Raw genomic sequence first — 19028 nt, 5'->3', positions numbered from 1 at the left:
GGAGACTGCTAAAACCAAATTCATCCTGCCTAACTTTTTATCCTTGGTCATTACCCAAAATGTGAATTCTTGCACAAACTGATCCCTACATGTATTTCTCAAATGCTCGTGGTGCCTTTCTTTTAACTCAATTTTTATCGCTCTGTATCCTCCCCAAATTTCTCAGTGTCCCATGAAATTCTCCCTGTGTTCAAGCAAGCTTATCTATATTCACAAACACTTCTTGTTAAATTTTTCTTTCTTCTGAGGAAATTACTGCTAGCGTCTTATAGGCTGTTTATTTTCTCCAGTACCCAACTACCTTAAAGTTGGATGAGAAATTCGTGCTTGTAGGGTTATTGCTGTACTTCTTTTATATTTTCTCTTATTTTTCCTCTCTTGGTAGTACTTCTAATTTTTAAAATTGTGTTTGTAAGTGAGTTCTTTGAAAAATATGCTCTTTGTGTGCATCAAATTTTAATATATTAAAATTACTGAAGAGGGACGTTAGCAAGATGGCAGCATTGAAAAAGTTCCAATCATTGCCCCTCCACATAAACGCACAGGAACAATAATATTTGAGCCAAAATACCTTTCTGAGAACTCCGAGGACCAGTTAAGAATTTGTAACATCCCAGATAAGCACAATGAGAAAAAAACAAAACAAAAACAGTGAAACGATGAAACAGGTAAAGAATGGCAGTTTCACTTTACCTTGTTTAGCTTCTCCCTGAAGCTGGTACCGTTGGGTGCCAAGGGACATCCATTGGCCTCAGATTTCTCCAGTGTGGGACGGAGTGAGGGAAGCGTGTATTCAATATCCTCTGCCTTTGGGGATACTGCCCCAGATATTTATTTCTGGATATAACCTTATAAAGACTGCTGAGACAGTTGGCATAGTTAGAATGCCTGTGGGCTTCTGAGAACAAAGACAAAAGATGTGTGGCTCTCAGTAGCCAGCATGGCTCTGTGGGTTTGAGAGAAGGCGCACAATTTTGAGACTTCTCTTTTAGGACATGAAAAAAGTGGAGCTTGCCCCCACCCCTTGGCAGTCAGCCCAGACGCCAGGGAAAAGAGGGGAGTGGCTCTCAGCACTCAGCGTGGTGCTGCTGGATTAGAGAGGAGGTGCACAATCCTGAGACTTCTCCATCAGAAAGAAAGAAGAGAAGTGGTGGCTGCACCCACCTTTGGGGCATTTGGGTGTGCTTGCCTAGGGAAAGAAAGTGGTTAGTTTTCATCAAACAGCATGACTCCGTGGGATTAAGAGAAGCGGCACAGCCCTGAGATGTCTCTTCCAGAGGGGAGGGAAAGAAGTAGTGCTTGCACCCAGCATCATTCAGGGTATTGTCCTCAAGAAAAGGCACAGGTGGCTGAGCAGCCAGCACAGTTCTGAGAGAAAAAGGCACACAACCTAGAATCTTCTGAAATAGGAACGGAAATAGGTGGCGCTTACCGTGAATACTCTGATATTTTAGATGTGGGAGAAAATATTTTTACATGATACATCTGATAAGAGGTGAAAATCCAAAATACGTATTTAAAAACTCATATAACTCAGTAAGGAAGAAAATCCAAAAATCTGGTTAAAAAATGGGCAGAGGAACTGAACAGACATATTTCTAAGGAAGACATGCAGATGACCAACAGGTCTATGAAAAGGTGCTCAACGTCACTCATCATCATGGAAATGCAAGTCAAAACCACAGTGAGATATCACCTCACAACTGTTATAATGGCCATTATTAAAAAGTCAGGAGATGATTACTGTTGGCCAGGATGTGGAGAAAAGGGAATCTGGGTATTGTTGGTGGGAATGAAAATTAGTGCAGTCACTATGGAAAAATAGAATGAAGGTTACTCAAAAATTAAAAATAGAACTACTGTATGACCAGCAGTTTCACTTCTGAGTATATATATCTGAAGGAAATGAAGTCAATATCCCTAAAAAAAAAAATGTATACCCCATGTTCATTGCAACATTGTTGCCAATAGCCAAAACATGGAAACAACCTAAGTGTTCAGCAGTGAATGAATGGATAAAGAAAATGTTGAATGAATGTGTGTGTGTGTATATACACATATATATGCCATTAAAAAAAAGAAATACTGCCATTAACAACTGCAGTGTTGGACCTTGAGGGCTAAGTGGAATAAGGCAGAGGACAAATTTTGTATGATCTTACTTTGTATGGAATCTTAAAAAAAAAAATGAAAATGAAATCAAAGATAAAAGAACAGACTAGTGGTTACCAGGAATATGGGGTGGGGAATGGGCAACATGTGGGAAGATGATGGTTATAAGTAAATTCTGCAGATCTAATGTATAACTTAGTGAATAAAGTTAACAATATTGTATCATGTATTTGAAAATTGCTAAAAGAGTAAATTTTAAAAGTTCTCATTACAAAAGAAACAGTAAGAAAGAAAAAAGAAGGAAAAAAAAAGAAAAAGAAATGGCAAATGGAAAATTTTTTTGTAGAGTATATTTAAGGAAGAACTGCATTCTGTACCATCTTATGTAGTCATCTTTTTTTTTTTTTTTAAGATTTATTTATTTATTTATTTATTTATTTGACAGACAGAGATCACAAGTAGGCAGAGAGGCAGGCAGAGAGAGAGAGAGAGAGAGGAAAGCAGGCTCTCCGCTCAGCAGAGAGCCCGATGCGGGACTCGATCCCAGGACCCTGGGATCATGACCTGAGCCGAAGGCAGCGGCTTAACCCACTGAGCCACCCAGGCGCCCTTATGTAGTTATCTTATGACTAGTCTAGTATTGTAACGATGCTTTAGCAAAATATTTGAATTACTGTCACTTGAGAAACTTCCCCACAGCAATGCTTCAGGACAGTTTCTAGTAGAAATGGCATTTCTGCTTGTCAGGAAACCCCGTCCCTCCTCCTTTTTTTTGGTCTATACTGAAGCTGGAGATGGGAAGTTGGATATTGGCTAATTTAATTATCCTGTTGATCAGCTTTGACAAAACACACTTTAATGGTACTAAATGCAGACATTTATGTTAACCCGATTATGACTTCCTATTCTCTGTTTTATTTATATACAGGAATCTCAGAGGCCTGGGTGAAGAATGTGTGCCTTCCTGAGCACCCCCAAATGACAGACATTCTTTAAATGTTTGTCAATCCTGTTTCTTCCTCTTCTGTCTTCTAGTCTTAAAACAACTGATATCCTAGTCCCTAGACTTATTCTTCAATCCATCTGCCAAAACAGCGCACTAATATAACAGTGTTTCTTATAATAGAATGTAGATACAAATCATTGTAAAACGCAAGTTTGGATGCAGCAGTTCTGTGTGAACCTGAGTTTGTGCCTTTCTAACAAACCCCTGCATGATACTTCTTGCTCCTGGTCTACAGACCGTACTTTGAGCAGCAAAGCTCTATGGGAAGAGTCTGCAGACGTTCTGTAAAGGGTCAGATCATAAAATTTTAGGCTTTATGGGCCATAGGGTCTCTCTCCAATTACTCAGTTTAGCTACTATAGCATGAAAGTATATGGACAACATGTAAATGAATGGGTGTGCCTTAGTTACAATAAAACTTACGTACCCTTAAATGTGAATTTCATAGAACTTCACATGTTAGAAAGTTTTTCCTCTTCTTCTCTTCTCTTTTTCCCTCTACCATTTAAAAGTGTAAAAATGGGGGCACCTGGGTTAAGCCTCTGCTTTCGGCTCAGGATCATGATCTCAGGATCCTGGGATCCAGCCTGTATCAGTCTCTCTGCTCAGCAGGGAGCCTGCTCCCTCTCTCTTTCTGCCTGCTTCTCTGGCAACTTGTGATCTCTCTCTCTCTGTCAAATAAAGAAATAAAATCTTAAAAAAAAAGTTATTTATAAAAAAAGTATAAAAACCATTCCTTTTGTTTGCTATTTAAAATTTAAATTAATTAAATTAAATTAATTAACATATAATGTATTATTAGATTCAGAGGTAGAGGTCAGTGATGAATCAGTTGTATATAATATCCGTGCTCATTACATTATGTGCCTTCCTGAATGCCCATGACCCAGTTACCCCACCCCTCGGCCCCCCCTCCCCTCCAGCAGCCCTCTGATTCAGAGTCTCTTACGGTTTGACTCCCTCTCCCATTTCGTCTTGTTTTATTTTTTCCTCTCTTCCCCAATGACCTTTTGCCTTGTTTCTTAAATTCCACATATCAGAGAGATCATACGATAATTATCTTTCTCTGACTGACTTATTTCATTCAGCATAATACCCTCTAGTTCCATCCACATCGTTGTCAATGACAGGATTTCTTTTTTTAATTTCTTTTTTTATTTAAATCAAAAACTGATGATGTACTATATGTTGGCCAATTGAATTTACATAAAAAAATAAATTAAAAACCTTTCTTACTTGAGAACTACACAAAAACAGCTGGTCCGTTGGGTTTGGCTGGTCTTCCAGTTTGTCCACACCTATTGTGAAGCACAAATTTTGGAGGCACAGACCCCACTGTGGCCTTTTGCTCAGCCCCACTGTGGGCTCCTTCCTAACTCTTGTTAAACCCAGTCCCCTGACCTGTAAACCACTGCCCCGCCAAGCTCCTGCAAAACAGACAGAATACAATAAACAAAACAGCAATAGTAAGTTCTTCCCCATCAATAATTAAACATAATTGATAAAGCTTCTCAATCCCAGTGAATGATAATAAAACAAGACCCCCAAATGTATGCTCTCTGGAAGAGATTCATTTTATTTATTTATTTATTTATTTAAAAGATTTTATTTATTTATTTGACAGAGAGAAATCACAAGTAGGCAGAGAGGCAGGCAGAGAGAGAGAGAGGGAAGCAGGCTCCCTGCTGAGCAGAGAGCCCGATGCGGGACTCGATCCCAGGACCCTGAGTTCATGACCTGAGCCGAAGGCAGCGGCTTAACCCACTGAGCCACCCAGGCGCCCAAGAGATTCATTTTAGATTTAAGGACTTATAGGCTGGAAATGAAGAGATAAAAAAAAAAATATTCCATGCAAATGATGAAAAGAGAGAACAGACGTGGCTATACTTGTATCAGGTAAAATAGAGTCTAAATCAAAAACTATTTCAAAGGACCAAAAAAAAAAAGACATGTCAGGAAGATACAAAATTATATATTTGTATATATCTATGTCTATATCTCTGTATATATCCAGCATCAGAATATCTAGATATATAAAGTAAATACTAATAAAACTGGAGGAACAAAAAGAAGTGCAAACATTAGGAGCCTTCAGTATCACACTTTTTTTTTAAATACATTTTTTAAATTTTTTATTTTTTATTAACATATAATGTATTATTAGCCCCAGGGACACAGGTCTGTGAATCGCCAGGTTTATACACTTTCAATATAGATAGAACATCCAGACAGAAAATTGATACAGAATCAGAGGACTTGAAGAACCCTATAGACCAACTGCATCTAACAAACCTACACAGAAAATTCTTCCCAATAGGAGCAGAATATACATTCTTTTCAAGTGCACACCATATAGTGTCCAGGAAAAAACACATCTTTGGCTGCAAAACAATTTTTAACAAACTCAAGAAAATTTAAATCATACCACAGTTCTTTTCTAGTCATAAAGGTATAAAATTAGAAATCAGTAACAAAGGAAAATTGGAAAATTTACAGATATGCAGAAATTTAAAATTAGACCTGAACAACCAATAGGTTGAAAAAGAAATAGAAAGGAAATTCAGAACATATCTTCAGAAATGAAAATGAAACACAACATGTCAAAACTTATACGATGCAGTAAAAGCAGTACTAAGGAAGAAGTTTATAATGATAAACACCTGCACTAAAAAAGAGAGATCTCAATAAACAACCTAGCTTTACATCTCAAGGAACTAGAAAAAATCAAACTAAGCCCAACATTAACAGAAGAAAGGAATAATAAAATTTAGAGCATAAACAAAAGAGAGATTAGAAAATACACAGTAGGAAAAAAAATCAACAAAACCAAGAGTTCCTTCTTTTGAAAAAATAAACACATTTGACAAACCTTTAGCTATATTAAAAGGCAAAGGAAACTCGAGAAAATTCAAAAGGGATAAAAGGCATTTTAATGGATGCCAGAAAAATAAAAAGGATGATAAAAGGTTACTATAAACAATTGCATCCCCAAATATTGGATAACTTGGAAGACATAAATTCCTAGATACATACAACCTATCAAGACGGGAATTATAAAGAAATCTAAAATCTAAATGGACCAGATGGCTTCATTAGTGAATTCCAGGAGACTTTTTAAAAAATACCTTTTATTTTTTATTAACATGTAATATATTATTTGTTTCAGGGGTACAGGTCGGTGATTCATCAGTCTTACACATTTCACAGGGGTCACCATAGCACATACCCTCCCCAATGTCCATCACCCAGCCACCCCATCCTTCTCATCCCTCCCCTCTAGCAACCCTCAGTTTCTTTTCTGAGATTAAGAGTCTCTTATGATTTGTCTCTCTCTCTGGTTTCATCTTGTTTAATTTTTTCTTCCCTTCCTCTGGGATCTTCTGTCTTGTTTCTCAAATTCCTCAAATCAGAGAGATCATATGATAATTGTCTTTCTCTGATTGACTTATTTTGCTTAGCATGATACTCTCTAGTTCCATCCATGTCATTGCAAATAGCAAGATTTCATTTTTTTGATGGCTGCATGATATTCCATCATATATATATATATAGATAAATATATCTATATATATGTCTATACATATATATATCTCACATCTTCTTTATCCATTAATCTGTTGATGGATGCCTGGGCTCTTACCATAGTTTGGCTATTGTGGACATTGCTGCTATAAACATTGGGGTTCATGTGCCCCTTCTGATCACTGCATTTATACCACTGCTGGGGTAAATACCCAGTAATGCAATTACTGGGCCCTAAGGTAGCTCTGTTTTCAACTTTTTGAGGAAACTTCATACTGTTTTTCAGAGTGGCTGCACATCCAGGAGACATCTAAAGAAGAATTTACCCCACTAGCCCACCCATCCAGGCACAGCTGGCAGCCTCCGCAGGTGCTCACTGGGCCACCCTCCGCCCGGCCCACCGATATTAGTGGCCTAGAGCCCTGTCGGCTTCCTGCTCCTACTGCCCACTTGGAGGGCTCACTCACAGCCACCATGAGGGAGGCCTGTGTGCAAAATGCGAGTCCCTGGATGGCCGCAAGTACATCCAGACAGATGATGGCCCGTCCTCTGTGTCCTGCTATGAAAACACTTCACTACCACCTGTGCCGAGTGTCAGCAATTTATGGGGCTGACTCAGTGGAGCCCTTTTATGAAGACTGCCACGTCCATGAGGGCTGCTGCTGCTGTCCTCACTTCCTGGTCGCTGAGCCCTTCACTTGTCAGGACAATGAGCTGCTCTTTAATGCTTGCTACTGCAGTGACTTCTCCTCCCAGTGCTCTGCCTATGGGAAGACCTCATGCTTGGGTCCCAGAAGCTGGAATACAGAGGCCAGAAGTGTATGAGCACTGCTTCCCGTGCAGGGGCTGTAAGCAGCTGCTGGGCTCCCATTCTTCATGCCCAACATGCATGCCCAGTATTGAGCAAGACGCTGACACAAAGGACGTGACATACCATGACCAGCCCTGGCATTGAGAATGCCTGGTCTACACAGGTCTACACAGGGTGCTAGATGCTCTTCCCAGGATGATAATCCCTATTGCATGGCCTGTTTTGGAGAGCTCTTTGCACCCAAGCACAGCGGTTACAAGGGCCCCATCACAAGACATGGTAGAGGCAAGTATGGGTTCTTCGAAGACCACTACTGGCACCATAGCTGCTTCTCCTTCCACCAGTATAGAGACCAAGTGCTGTGCCAGGGCAGCAGCCAAGCAGGTTTTTCCAAACTACCTTTGGGACCTCGCCCTTCCCCAAATTGGAGTTTCTCCTGGGCTCCAAGATTCAGTCTCCTTGCTCCAACATCCCCAGACCAGTACTCCCTGACCCAGGGCCCCCAAACCTGAGCTCTTATGGAGCTCCATGATTCAAATCCCTTTTGTAAGCCTAAGCTTCATAATTTATAGCCCTCTCCCCTATAGTCTGGGTTCCCAAACCAAGCCTTCTCTTCAGATCAGGGCTCTAGACCTCCAAACCTGGACTCTGGAACCCAGGCTCCTTCAATCTAGACTTTTCCGTAGATGCTTTAGTTCTCCTCTGGGTGCCTGAGGAGTCCTCAAAAGTGGGCTATATACCTAGGCTTGACCCTCCCCATCCCTATGCCACCCTACTCCCAGCAGCAATTTTGGGCTTCACTATTTAAAGGTGTCTTAGAGTGTAGGATTTTGCTGTGCCTGTGTCATTTCAGCTCCATTCTGCCTAGAGAGGGGAAGGGTCATGGGACTGGGCTCATTCCTCTTCCAGATTCTGCAATAGCACAGTATGAGGAAAAAATTAAGAATAAAATAAAGAAAAGGACACCCAAAAATTGAAAAGGAGGGAATACTTTAAATTTATTTTATAAGTCCTGTATTTCTGATACCAAGCCAAACAAACCTATAAGAAATGAAAACTATAGGCTATTATCTTTGATGAATATATCAAAATACAAGTAAACAGAATTCAATAGTACACTAAGTACATCATAAGTGGGATTTATTTTTGAGATGCAAGGATGGTTTAGCTTATGCAAGTCAATAAATGTGATAGATCACATTAAGAGAACAAAGGAAAAATCACAAGATAACCTCAATAGATGTAGGAAAAAAAACATTTAAAATATTAACACTCCCCCAGGTAAAAACTCTTAAGAAACTAGGTATAGAAGGAATGTACTCAGCATAAGAAAATCATATGATAAACCCATAGCTAACATCATAGTCAAAAATTGAAAATTATTTCTCTAAGATCAGGAATAAGACAAGATGTCAAGGATGTTACCCAATTATTTAACATAGTACTGGAAATCCTATGCCAAAAAAGTCCTAGGTAAGAAAGAGAAAATTTATTCAAATCAAAAAGGAAGAAGTACAATTTATCTTTTCAAAGGTAATGTGATCTCATATGAAAAACACCCAAAAGGTCCCATACACAAACTATTGTTAAAACAAGTAAATGAATTCAGCAAAGTTACACAATATGAATCCAAAATACAAAAAGCAGTTGAGGGCTCCTGGGTGGCTCAGTTGCTTAAGTGACTGTCTTCAGCTCAGGTCATGATCCTGGAGTCCCGGGATTGAGTCCTACATCGAGGTCCCCGCTCAGCAGGGAGTCTGCTTCTCCTTCTGACCATCTTTCCTCTCATGCTCTCTCTCTCTCTCTCATTCTCTCTCACACAAATACATAAAATCTTTAAAAAAATGAAAAAAACAAAAAGGAGTTGAATTTATATATACTAACAACAAACCATCTGAAAGGGAAATTAAGAAACAATCTCATTTATAATAGCATTAAAGAAGAAAATACTGTAGAAAAGTAAACAAAGGGAGTAAAAGATTTCACTGAGAATTATAAAACATTTTCAAAATAAATTAAAGAAAACATAAATGGAAAGACATCCCAAGCTGTCTTCTTAAAAATCCAATGACAGTGCAGCCACTTTGGAGAACAGTGTGGAGATTCCTTAAGAAATTAAAAATAGAGCTTCCCTATGGCCCTGCAATTGTGCTACTGGGTATTTACTCCAAAGATACAGATGTAGTGAAAAGAAGGGCCAACTGTACCCCAATGTATATAGCAGCAATGGCCACAGTCACCAAACTGGAAAGAACCAAGATGCCCTTCAGTGGATGAATGGATAAGGAAGATGTGGTCCATATACACTATGGAGTATTATGCCTCCATCAGAAAGGATGAATACCCAATTTTTGTAGCAACATGGATGGGACTGGAAGAGATTATGCTGAGTGGAATAAGTCAAGCAGAGAGAGTCAATTATTATACGGTTTCACTTATTCGTGGAGCATAACAAATAACATGGAAAACATAGGGAGATGGAGAGGAGAAGGGAGTTGAGGAAAACTGGAAGGGGAGATGAACCATGAGAGACTATGGACTCTGAAAAACAACCTGAGGGTTTTGAAGGGGGGGGGAGGTTGGGGGAGCCCGGTGGTGGGTATTATGGAGGGCGCGTATTGCATGGAGCACTGGGTGTGGTGCATAAACAATGAATTCTGTTACGCTGAAAAGAAATTAAAAAAAAAAGGGAAAAAAATCCAAAGACATTTTTTATAATAATAGAAAGACAATCCTAAAATTCACAAAGACCCAGAATAGGCAAAGAGATCATGAGAAAGAAGAACAAAGCTGGATACATCATGCTTCCTGCTTTCAAATATATTGCAAACTTTTTCTTTTTCCTTTTCTTTTTTAAGAGGAGAGTGAGAGAGTAGGAGATGGGGGTGAGGGGTAGAAAGGGAGGGAGAGAGAATCTTAAGAAGACTCCACACCAAGCTTGGAACCCAAGTTGGGGCTTGATCTCATAACTCTGAAATCATGGACTGAGCCAAAATCAAGAGTGTGATGCTTAACTGGCTGAGCCTCCCTGGTACCCCTACTGCAAAGCTATTTTAAGCAGATCAGTATGATACTGGAATAGAGACAAACATTTGGATTGACTGAACAGAACAGAGAGCCTAGAAATAACCACCTACATGTATGGTCCACTGATCTTTTAACAAAGTTTCTAGGAAAACAAAATGGGGAAAGGATACAAATGGTATTGGGAAGACAATATTCATATGCAAAAATACGAAATTAGACTGCTACCTTATACCATACACAAAAATCAACTCAAAATGTATTGAAGACTTAAACCCAGTCTTGAAACTGTAAAACTCCTAGAAGTAAACATAGGGGAAAGGCTTTTTGACATTGGTCTTGGCAATGATTTTTTGAATATAAGAATAAAAGCACACAGGCAACAAAAGTGAATGCACCAAAGTACCTATGTCAAACCTTGTAAACCCTTTGCACAGAAAAGGAAACAATCAAAAGGATGAAAAGACAATGTACAAATGGAAGAAAATACTTGCAAACTATCTGGTAAGGGGTTAATTTCCAAAGTATATAAGAAACACATAGAAGTTAATGGCAAAAAACATTTCTTCAAAGAAGATACACAAATGACCAACAGACATGTGAAAATATACTTGACAGTATTGATTATCAGGAAAATGCAAATCAAGGCTATGATGAAATATCACTTCATGCTTGTTAGGATGGCTATTATACATTTAAGAAGAATACTGTTTGTGAGGATATGGAGAAATTGGTACCTTTGTATATTGTTGGGCATGTGAAATGGTGCAGCAGCTATGGAGAACAGTATGGAGGTTCCTCAAGAACTCAAAGCATCATATGATCCAGCAATCCCACTTCTGGGTATGTATCCAAAAGAATTGAAATCGGGATCTCAGAGAGCTATCTGTGCTCTCATGTTCACTATGACATCATTCACAGTAGTCAAGATACAGAAACAAACCAAGTATCCATTGATAAATGAATGAAGAAAGAATATATGGTATATGCATAGGCGAGTATTACTCAGGTTTCCAAAGGAAGGAAGTCCTGCCATTTGGGACAACATGGATGAACGTGGAGGATATTACACTAAGTGAAATTACCCATTCTCAGAAGGACCAATACTGCATGATTTCACTTATATGAGGTATCTAGAGGAGTAAAACTCCTGGAAGCACAGAATACAATGGTGGTTTCCAGAAGGTGGAGTGTGACCTATGGGGAAAAAAGTGAGTTGTTCATTGGGTATAAAATTTTGGTTTGGTAGATAAATTCTAGAGATCTGTAGTACAATATGGTGCCTATAGTTAACACTATGGTATTGTGTACTTTAAAATTTAAAAGGGTGGATCTCACGATGGGTATTCTCACCACAAAAAAAAAAAAAAAAAAAAAATCAAGGGTGGTAGAGGAAGCTATGCAGTTGGGAGAAAAAGGGTATTTGAGAAATCTCTATCTTCCTCTCAATTTTGCTATTAACCTAAAAGTGTTCTAAGAAATAGTCTTAAGAAAACTAAACAAAAACAAAAGGGTACAAGGAAACTTTGGAAGTGTTGGATATGTCTATTCCCTCGATTGTGGTAGTGGCATTGTGTGTGCTTATGTATGTCCAAACTCATCAAATTGTACACATTGAATATATGCAGAACTCTTACATCAATTATACCTCAATAACTGTTTTTTTAATGAATTAGAAAAATAATATGTTGTCAGTAAAGTTATGGAAATTATTCAGTTACACTGAAAATCAAAGAAATGCATATTAAAAGATTTATCTATTAAATTGGAAAAATTTTTTAGTATTAAATTTTAAATGTTTATAGAAGAGCATTATCATGCACAGCTGATGGGAACATAAGTTGGAACTTTAGTTCTGGAGAAGTTGGACAGTGTACATAAGGATATTTTCAAATTTTCTACTCTTTAATTCTTCAATGTCATTTCTCAGAATGAACATTAATAAAATAGTGATGTGGCAAACATAATTGTATATAATATGCTCAGTTTAAATATTCAACAAATGTTAGCTATTAAAATGAATTATGGTTTATACATGGAATATACTGCATTTAAAAAGCATTATGTTGGCTATTTCATTTTATTTCTTTTTTTAAAAAGATTTATTTAATCTATTTTTAGAAAGAGAGTGAGTGGGGAGGGACAGAGGGATAGAATCGTAAAGCAGGCTCTCCACTGAGCATGGAGCCTGATGTGGGGCTCAATCTCATGACCTGTGAGATCATGACCGGAGCCCAGAATCATGAGTTGGACACCTGACTGAGCCACCCAGGTGCCCCTCATTCTATTCCTTTTTATTATTTTTATTTTCACTCAATTCTATGTTTATAAGATCCTTTTGTGTGACTATGTGAACATTAAATCTGTTCCATCTTACTGTTGCCAATGTTCCATAAGGGTACATTTTCCATATTTATATCTGTTTCCTCTCCCAATAGTGGATGGCAGATAGCCTCTAATTACCTGCTAAATTGAATAATCCTTTGATAGTAGTCCTTTTATAAATTCCCTCTTATGGAATTTTATAAGACTTTGAGATATAAAGGACTAGGAATTGAATAGCTGATGTGATAAGGTATGCATATACTTAATATGGCTAGACAGAGTCAGGTTGTGATATTATTTCTACTGTAAGGAATTCCCTATATTGGGGGCACCTGGGTGGCTCAGTGGGTTAAGCGGCTGCCTTCAGCTCAGGTCATGATCCCAGGGTCCTGGGATCGAGTCCCGCATCGGCCTCTCTCTTCAGCGGGGAGCCTGCTTCCCTCTCTCTCTCTCTGCCTGCCTCTCCATCTACTTGTGATTTCTCTCTGTCAAATAAATAAATAAATAAAATCTTAAAAAAAAAGAAAGTCCCTATATCCATGCTTCCTTTCCACTTCCTGCATTATTCAGAGTACTTATTTTTGGAAGTCTGAGAGACTTAAAATGTTATTTCATTGTTCTTTTAATTTGCATTTCAATGATTAATAATGAGTTTGAACATCTTTTTCTATGTTGTCAGCTTTTGGGTTTCCTCTTTTGAATGCATCTTCATATCCTTCGTCCGTTTTAGTGATTCTGTGATTTTTGTTGATTTAGATAAGTTTGCAGTACATTTTAAATACCAATTCCTCATATGTTTAGAATTTGAGTATCTTCCTCCATTCATTCTTCTTGTAATTATCTTTTTCATCATATCTTTTATCTTACAGAATTCCTTATTTTTAATTTGATGAAGAAGTCACTTTTTCTTTACAGTTTGTTTTTGAACTTCCATTTAAAAAATTCTTTCCAATCTCTAACTCTACATTTTATAATCTACACATCTAGTTTTACTGTTCTCCATACAATAAGCCAGACTTTCAACACCATCTTTGGTAGGCAGCCTTTCAAATGGCTTCAAATGACCCCACTTCGTGTCACTCAATGTTTGTATAATCTCCTTCAATTGAGAATGAGCTGTATCTGGTAACTTGCTTTTAATCAACAGAATACAGCTAGTGATGGGATGTCACTTCCAAGGTTAGGTGATAAAAGACTGTGACTTCTGTCTTTTTTTGCCCTCTCCTTTTTGCTTTTCTCACTCTTGGGCCACAAGCTGCCATCTTGTGAGCTGCCCTACAGAGAAGTCTCCATGAGAAGTGACTGACATCTCTGGCCAACGGTGAGTAGGACTGCGCATTGTCAACAGCCCCCAAAATGACCTTGAAGTAGATCTGAGGCCTGCCATGGCCAGATGGATGAACATGGAAGCAGACTGATCCCCAGTGGAGTCCTTTCTTTCCTTCTTTTTTTTTTTAAAGATTTTTTTATTTATTTGAGAGAGAGCACACAGAGGGAGAGGGGGAAACGGACTCTCTGTTGAGCAGGTATCTCAACCAGATCACAACTTGAGCCGAAAGCAGACACTTAACTGATAGAGGCACCCAGGCACCCTTCCCAGTGGAGTCTTACAATGACTATAGCCCTGGCTAATACTTTATTTGTAGTCTTATGAGAGAGAGAAACTGAGTGAAAAAATGCAACAAGACTGGGTTCCTGATACTTAGAAACTGTAAAGCAGTAAATGTTTATTATCTTAAGTCACTAATGTTAGAGCAATTTGTTATGTAACAATAGACTCCAATATACCATTGACTATATCTAATCTGTCCCTAATTGAATGAGTTTAAACTTATCATTGATTAGTTAATTTCACTCCTTTTTTGTTGCTATAGCTTTGCCATATGCCCATATTTAATAGACTGGGTTCCTCTGCTTACCTTCTTTTTCTTTAAAGAATTAAGAAATATTTCAAATTGAATAAAAATGAAAACACAACATATCCACATTTATGGACTGTAACTTTTGTGTCCTTAGAGTGTAGTCCATATATTTAAATGTTTATACTAGGAAACAAAAAAGATCTCAAGCCAATGATCAATTATTCCACCTTGTAAAGGTAAGAAAGGAGGAGAAAATTAAACCCAAGTCTCATAGAAAGATAGAATAAAGATAATTGCAAAGATTAGTAAAACAGAAAATAGATGTTTGATAGAGAAAAATCAATAAAAGCAAAATCTAATTTTCTCTGAAAATGCCAAAAACATTGGTAAAATTCTAAACTGGTATAAACAGACGTTTTCTATCGAGGGCCAAATGTTAAATATGTTAAGTTTTACTGGCAATAGGTCTCTGTTACAAATGTTCCTCTCTGTTGACCTCTCATAAAAGCAAGTATAAACTATTTGAAAATGAATGTGTACAGGTGAATTCCAATAAAACTGTTCATTGACAGTGAAGTTTGAATTTCATATAATTTTGCAATATCATGGAATAGTTTTTAACTTTTGAATTTTTTCCCAAATATTTAGAGGTGTAAAAGCCATTCTTAGCTTGTGGGTTATAAAAAATAAAGAGACAGATTTGTCCACTGATTATAGTTTACCATTCATTGCCTAAAAAGACTGACCACAATGGAAAGAGAAGGCCATGTTATTGGCATCAAGAATGAAAGAGTATTGGGGTGCCTGGGTGGCTCAGTGGGTTAAGCCGCTGCCTTCGGCTCAGGTCATGATCTCAGGGTCCTGGGATCGAGTCCCGCATCGGGCTCTCTGCTCAGCAGGGAGCCTGCTTCCCTTCCCCTCTCTCTGTCTGCCTCTCTGCCTGCTGTGATCTCTCTCTGTCAAATAAATAAAATCTTTAAAAAAAAAAAAAAAAGAATGAAAGAGTATGCTAACTAACACAGGCCTTTAAAACTTAAAAGAACAATGAGTATATACTACTGAAAAATTTATTTAATAAACTTGTTGAAGCAAGTCATAATTCTTGGAAGATAAAAATTATAAAACTGACAGAAGAACTAAAAAATTTTAATACACCTCCTGTACCAACATACTACCTCAAGCTAATTTTGATAGGTTTATTTTTAAAATTTATATAGAAATTAAAATATCCTAGAATAGACCAAACAATTTATAGAGAAAAACAAGGTTGGAGGACTCATGAAATGTTTCTGGTCACCAATTACAGTATGTGTGTAGGTGGGAGGAGGAGTCCCCCACATCACCAGACACTTCTATGGGACACTACCTGTGTGTCCTACTGCTCAACTCAATTCTGACACAATCTTCCCAAGGATAGCATCAGATTCTACAGGTTAAGGGTTTAGACTTCACCCCTCTGTCCCACTCTGTCTCTCAGAAGTTCAAGTTGTCACCTGGGCTTCTGAACAATAGGCTGTAGGTTGGAATTTCCAAGGACCATCTCACTGGGTTCAATTAATTTGCTAGAGAGGCTCACAGAGCTCAGAAAAACATCCTACTTACTAGAACACTGGCTTATTATGAAAGGATATGATTCAGGAATAGCCAGATGGGAGAGATGCATAAGGCAAGGTATGGGAAAAGGTCATGGGACTTTCATGCCTTGAGGTGTGCACCATTCTCCCCAAATCTTCACATGTTCTCTGAACTCTGTCCTTTGGGTCTTATGGTGGCTTCATTACATAGTCATGATTGATAAAATTATTTGTTTTTGGTGATTTAACTCAGTCTCTAGTTCCTCTCCCTTCCCAGAAAGTGGTGGTGGGATGAGACTGAAAGTCCAGTTACAAGGTTGGCTCCCTTAACAAACAGCAACCCCCATCTTAAAGGAATTTCCCAAAGACACCTAATTAACATAAACTCAGTTATGGTTGAAAGGAGCTTGAATAAATAATAAGACACACATTTCACTTTTATAGCTCTGAAGTGATTTCAGGAACTGAGAACAAGAGACCAACCATCATAATGAAAGGTGCTCCCTGTCACTCCCAAGGCTGAGGAATCTTCAAGGATTTTAGGAGCTCTGTGCCAGAAACGGGGAGGAACACAAAATACATATTTCATGTTATAAATCACAATATTATGACACATAATACCTGATTTGAAGACTTAAACATTAATGCTATAATAAGGGACAAATGTAGATGAATTGAACAGAACAGGGAGTCCAAAGACAGATCCATACATACATAGTAAACTGATTTTTGAGAAATGTCCTAGGGCAATTCAATGAAGGAAAGGGAATTTTTTTTAAAAAAGTATTTCTGGGAGCACCTGGGTGGCTCAGTTAGTTAAGCACCTGACTCTGGTTTCGTCTCAGGTCATGATCTCAGGGTCAGTGCAGAGTCAGCTTCAGATTCTTTCTCTTCCTATGCCCTTATCTCTACTCATGCTCTCTCTCTGGAATAAATAAATAAAAAAAAAGTATTTCTGAAACATTTGAATATCTTTATTGGAAAAAAAAAATACCCTTACCCTTTACCTCATACCATTCACAAAAATTAATTTGAATAGAGCATAGGCCTAAATGTAAGAGTTAAAACTATACAATTTCAAGTTGGGGGTTTGAAAGAGGGCAAATATTTACTTTGTAGGACACAAAAAAGCACAAACCATAAAGGGCATAAAGATAAATTGGATTTTAATTAAAAAAAACCCTTGGTCTTCAAAAGGCATTACTAAAAAAGGAAAGACAATATTCCTAATGCATTTATCTGGCAAAGAACTTGTGTAAAGAATATGTAAAGAATTTTCAAAACTTAGTGCTAAGAAAGCAATCTAATAAAAATGTAGACAAAGTATTTAAATGATCATTTCATGAAAGAGGATACATAAATGACCAAAATACATATGCAGAGATGCTCAGCTTCATTAACCATTAGGATAATGCAAATTTAAACCATAATGAAATACCATTGTTTGGGAGGAAAATTTTTGCTCTACCTTTCTTAATTCTTTATCTTTTCCAATAATCAAATTAACACAGGACAGACGAACAAGAGGAAAACAAGTTTAATTACAAATGTGCAGGGGTCCCTTCAAAATATGAGACCCACAGGCAGTCAGGTAATTGAAGGTTATGTGCCATTCTGAGCTAAGAAGCAGGTGAGACTTCAAAGTGAAGGAAGACAATTCACTGGAAAATGGGAGAAGCAAATGTTCAGTAAGCAAATGTTTGCTCTCATGCTGAGACAATAGGCACAGAGAATATTTTGATTTCCAGGGCTTTCTGAACTAATCTTCTTCCCCCTTAAGAGCTTACTACACCTAGCCCATATTCTTTGTACTTACCTCTGGTGATAGTTCTTCTTGAATCAGGTCCCCCATCTAAATTCTTTTATGGAGGTAAGGAAGGGGTAAAAGTTTTCCTTGAGTCTGTTGGGTCTTGATTGCCTTCAGCTCAAAATAGTCCTCATGCCAAAGCGGCACAATTTAGGGATACTTGTTCTGAACTCCTTCACCATTATAAACACTCTAACAGAGCTATAATTAAAAATTCTAATAAGAGTAAGGTTGGTTATGATATGGACAAACTGGAACTCTTGTACACTTCTGATGGGAATGGGAAATGGCACAAGAACTTTGGAAAACTATTTGATAGTTTCCTTATAAAATTTTACATATCATACAATATCATACAATACGATTCCACAATAAAGCATATGATCACACAAAGACTTGTACATCAATGTCCATAGCAGTTTTATTAAAAATAGTCCTCCAAATGAGAAATACTTAAATGTCTATCACCATGTAAATGGGTAATTAAAATGATAGTACATATAAACTAGGATACTACTCAACAACAAAAAAGTATGAGGCTACTGATACAGGCTACAACATGTATGAATTTCAAAAGTATGCTCAGTAAAGAACTCAGATCAAATGTACACTACAGGGCGCCTGGGTGGCTCAGTGGGTTAAGCCGCTGCCTTCGGCTCAGGTCATGATCTCAGGGTCCTGGGATCGAGCCCCGCATCAGGCTCTCTGCTTGACAGGGAGCCTGCTTCCTCCTCTCTCTCTCTGCCTGCCTCTCTGCCTATTTGTGATCTCTCTCTGTCAAATAAATAAAAAATAAAAAATATTTTAAAAAAATGTACACTACAAAATTTCATTTACATGAGATTCTAGAAAATGTGAACAGATTTACAATGACAGAAAGTAGATCATTGCTTTTTTCTGGCATCCTGAGATGATGAAGGGAATTGACTGGAAATAAGCATGAGAAGATTCTTTTAAGAAAATGAAGTGTTCTATGTCTTGATTT

At 37.8% G+C, this 19028-nt stretch overlaps 1 pseudogene; it reads left to right on the top strand.

The window, feature by feature from the left end:
- Positions 1-659: 659 nt before the first annotated feature.
- On the top strand, positions 660-7963 carry LOC122910055 (annotated as a pseudogene).
- The last annotated feature ends 11065 nt before the right edge of the window (positions 7964-19028 follow it).

This window comes from Neovison vison, chromosome 6, assembly GCF_020171115.1.
Source record: "Neovison vison isolate M4711 chromosome 6, ASM_NN_V1, whole genome shotgun sequence".
NCBI classification, from domain to species: domain Eukaryota; kingdom Metazoa; phylum Chordata; class Mammalia; order Carnivora; family Mustelidae; genus Neogale; species Neogale vison.
Note: the sequence above shows the minus strand (reverse complement) of the source record. Positions and strands in the feature narration are given on the sequence as shown.